Raw genomic sequence first — 5,014 nt, 5'->3', positions numbered from 1 at the left:
GGGGGGGGTAGGAAAAAACAAGAGGAAATAGGCTACCTTGCATAATGACTTAGCCACTCCCAGTCTCTATTTAAGCCTAAATTAATAGTATCCAATTTGCAAATGAATTCCAATTCAGCAGTTTCTCGCTGGAGTCTGGATTTGAAGTTTTTTTGTTTTAAGATAGCGACCTTCATGTCTGTGATTGCGTGACCAGAGAGATTGAAGTGTTCTCCGACTGGTTTATGAATGTTATAATTCTTGACATCTGATTTGTGTCCATTTATTCTTTTACGTAGAGACTGTCCAGTTTGACCAATGTACATGGCAGAGGGGCATTGCTGGCACATGATGGCATAAATCACATTGGTGGATGTGCAGGTGAACAAGCCTCTGATAGTGTGGCTGATGTTATTAGGCCCTGTGATGGTGTCCCCTGAATAGATATGTGGGCACAATTGGCAACGGGCTTTGTTGCAAGGATAAGTTCCTGGGTTAGTGGTTCTGTTGTGTGGTATGTGGTTGTTGGTGAGTATTTGCTTCAGGTTGCGGGGCTGTCTGTAGGCAAGGACTGGCCTGTCTCCCAAGATTTGTGAGAGTGTTGGGTCATCCTTTAGGATAGGTTGTAGATCCTTAATAATGCGTTGGAGGGGTTTTAGTTGGGGGCTGAAGGTGACGGCTAGTGGCGTTCTGTTATTTTCTTTGTTAGGCCTGTCCTGTAGTAGGTAACTTCTGGGAACTCTTCTGGCTCTATCAATCTGTTTCTTTACTTCCGCAGGTGGGTATTGTAGTTGTAAGAAAGCTTGACAGAGATCTTGTAGGTGTTTGTCTCTGTCTGAGGGGTTGGAGCAAATGCGGTTGTATCGCAGAGCTTGGCTGTAGACGATGGATCGTGTGGTGTGGTCAGGGTGAAAGCTGGAGGCATGCAGGTAGGAATAGCGGTCAGTAGGTTTCCGGTATAGGGTGGTGTTTATATGACCATTGTTTATTAGCACTGTAGTGTCCAGGAAGTGTATCTCTTGTGTGGACTGGACCAGGCTGAGGTTGGTGGTGGGATGGAAATTGTTGAAATCACGGTGGAATTCCTCAAGGGCTTCTTTTCCATGGGTCCAGATGATGAAGATGTCATCAATATAGCGCAAGTAGAGTAGGGGCTTTAGGGGACGAGAGCTGAGGAAGCGTTGTTCTAAATCAGCCATAAAAATGTTGGCATACTGTGGGACGAGAGCTGAGGAAGCGTTGTTCTAAATCAGCCATAAAAATGTTGGCATACTGTGGGGCCATGCGGGTACCCATAGCAGTGCCGCTGATCTGAAGGTATACATTGTCCCCAAATGTGAAATAGTTATGGGTAAGGACAAAGTCACAAAGTTCAGCCACCAGGTTAGCCGTGACATTATCGGGGATAGTGTTCCTGACGGCTTGTAGTCCATCTTTGTGTGGAATGTTGGTGTAGAGGGCTTCTACATCCATAGTGGCCAGGATGGTGTTATCAGGAAGATCACCGATGGATTGAAGTTAGACACACCCCTGGAACCCCGACCTGGGATATTCTATCTACTACCCAAGATCCATAAACCTGGAACTCCTGGGCGCCCCATCATCTCAGGCATTGGCACCCTGACAGCAGGATTGTCTGGCTATGTAGACTCCCTCCTCAGGCCCTACGCTACCAGCACTCCCAGCTACCTTCGAGACACCACTGACTTCCTGAGGAAACTTCAATCCATCGGTGATCTTCCTGATAACACCATCCTGGCCACTGTGGATGTAGAAGCCCTCTACACCAACATTCCACACAAAGATGGACTACAAGCCGTCAGGAACACTATCCCCGATAATGTCACGGCTAACCTGGTGGCTGAACTTTGTGACTTTGTCCTTACCCATAACTATTTCACATTTGGGGACAATGTATACCTTCAGATCAGCGGCACTGCTATGGGTACCCGCATGGCCCCACAGTATGCCAACATTTTTATGGCTGATTTAGAACAACGCTTCCTCAGCTCTCGTCCCCTAAAGCCCCTACTCTACTTGCGCTATATTGATGACATCTTCATCATCTGGACCCATGGAAAAGAAGCCCTTGAGGAATTCCACCATGATTTCAACAATTTCCATCCCACCACCAACCTCAGCCTGGTCCAGTCCACACAAGAGATACACTTCCTGGACACTACAGTGCTAATAAACAATGGTCACATAAACACCACCCTATACCGGAAACCTACTGACCGCTATTCCTACCTGCATGCCTCCAGCTTTCACCCTGACCACACCACACGATCCATCGTCTACAGCCAAGCTCTGCGATACAACCGCATTTGCTCCAACCCCTCAGACAGAGACAAACACCTACAAGATCTCTGTCAAGCTTTCTTACAACTACAATACCCACCTGCGGAAGTAAAGAAACAGATTGATAGAGCCAGAAGAGTTCCCAGAAGTTACCTACTACAGGACAGGCCTAACAAAGAAAATAACAGAACGCCACTAGCCGTCACCTTCAGCCCCCAACTAAAACCCCTCCAACGCATTATTAAGGATCTACAACCTATCCTAAAGGATGACCCAACACTCTCACAAATCTTGGGAGACAGGCCAGTCCTTGCCTACAGACAGCCCCGCAACCTGAAGCAAATACTCACCAACAACCACATACCACACAACAGAACCACTAACCCAGGAACTTATCCTTGCAACAAAGCCCGTTGCCAATTGTGCCCACATATCTATTCAGGGGACACCATCACAGGGCCTAATAACATCAGCCACACTATCAGAGGCTCGTTCACCTGCACATCCACCAATGTGATTTATGCCATCATGTGCCAGCAATGCCCCTCTGCCATGTACATTGGTCAAACTGGACAGTCTCTACGTAAAAGAATAAATGGACACAAATCAGATGTCAAGAATTATAACATTCATAAACCAGTCGGAGAACACTTCAATCTCTCTGGTCACGCAATCACAGACATGAAGGTCGCTATCTTAAAACAAAAAAACTTCAAATCCAGACTCCAGCGAGAAACTGCTGAATTGGAATTCATTTGCAAATTGGATACTATTAATTTAGGCTTAAATAGAGACTGGGAGTGGCTAAGTCATTATGCAAGGTAGCCTATTTCCTCTTGTTTTTTCCTACCCCCCCCCCCCCCCCGATGTTCTGGTTTAACTTGGATTTAAACTTGGAGAGTGGCCAGTTTGGATGAGCTATTACCAGCAGGAGAGTGAGTTTGTGTGTGTATGGGGGTGGGTTTTTGGAGGGGGGTGAGGGAGTGAGAGAACCTGGATTTGTGCAGGAAATGGCCTAACTTCATTATCATGCACATTGTGTAAAGAGTTGTCACTTTGGATGGGCTATCACCAGCAGGAGAGTGAATTTGTGTGGGGGGGGTGGAGGGTGAGAAAACCTGGATTTGTGCTGGAAATGGCTTTTAGATAAGCTATTACCAGCAGGACAGTGGGGTGGGAGGAGGTATTGTTTCATATTCTCTGTGTATATATAGAGTCTGCTGCAGTTTCCACGGTATGCATCTGATGAAGTGAGCTGTAGCTCACGAAAGCTCATGCTCAAATAAATTCGTTAGTCTCTAAGGTGCCACAAGTACTCCTTTCCCATCATTTAGGGTCCATGTAAGACAGTTTTACTCAGGTTGACAGGGACAGAAATAACTGTGGGTTCCAATAATGCAGCAAAGACAACTCTTTTTTTAAAGCAGGGTTGTGGGATCCTTATCAAACGACACGTTCACAACGAGAGATCCCCTCCTTGTTTGCATTTGCAGTCACAGCTGCTGAATCTAGTGGGAAACGCCATTTTCACTAATGACAGGTTTCAGAGTAGCAGCCGTGAATCTATCTCCTTAAGTTAAGTATCCTCACACCTTCTTGTCAACTGTCCAAATGGGCCATCTTCATTATCACGACAAAAGTTTTTTTCTCCTGCTGATAATAGCTCATCTTAACTAATTAGCCTCTCACAGTTTGTATGGCAACTTCCACCTTCTCTGTATGTATATATCTATCTTCTTACTATATGTTCCATTCTATGCATCCGATGAAGCGGGCTGTAGCTCATGAAAGCTTATGCTCTAATAAATGTGTTAGTCTCTAAGGTGTCACAAGGACTCCTGTTCATTTTCACTAACACGTTCCCCTGCCAGCGTAGCACTCATAAGGGAATGTCAGGGTTAGCTTTACCTTGTCCCTTGGTTGAGGGGGGACAAGGGCTAGCTCTGGCTGCAGCAGCAGAGTGGTGTATGCTCTAAAAGGGGCTTGTGCAAGCTGTATTTATTTGCTCTTTTATACTAAGTTTAATAAACCCCACTTTTAAAACTGTCCCTGGTCTGGGTGTGCACCAGTGGGCAAGCACAGGCAGAAGAAGCTGAATTGCAATGATCTGGCCTCTTTGAGAGATGAATCTACCTGAGAGTGCTGAAGACTGCGCCAGGAACAGTTGCCAGGGAAGAGTTAATGGTTTGCAAGCACAATGGCTCGGAAAGAATTAGAAAACCTTCACACAGAATCATAGAAATGCAGGACTGGAAGGGCCCTCGGGAAGACATCTTGTCCAGCCCCCTGCACTGAGGCAGGGCCAAGAAAATGTAGATCATTCCTGACTGGTGCGTATCCAACCTGCTCTTAAAACCCTGTGATGATGGGGATTCCACCACCCCTTTGGAAGCCTGTTCCAGAGCTTGACGACCCTCGGCGTTAGAACGTTTTCCCTACTATCTAACCTGAATCTCCCTTGCTGCAGGGTAAGCCCATTACTTCTTGCTCTGTCCTCTGTGGACACAGAGAATTGATCATCGTCCTCTTTATAACAGCCCTTAACATGGAGGCAAGCGGCCTTTTATACTGGGTAAAGAATGAGTATTTAAACACAATGGTGACTCTCTGGGCACTCCTGGGAAACGTCACAGTGAAACTGCAGCAAAAACCTGTTTCACGTCAATCAAATATAAAACAAGCTACTGTGGCTTAGACCCTGCTGCCTTGTTCCTCTCATGCAGCCCAAGTCCTG

Source organism: Eretmochelys imbricata, chromosome 1 (genome assembly GCF_965152235.1).
Source record: "Eretmochelys imbricata isolate rEreImb1 chromosome 1, rEreImb1.hap1, whole genome shotgun sequence".
Taxonomy (NCBI): domain Eukaryota; kingdom Metazoa; phylum Chordata; order Testudines; family Cheloniidae; genus Eretmochelys; species Eretmochelys imbricata.
This window is presented reverse-complemented; position numbering follows the sequence as displayed.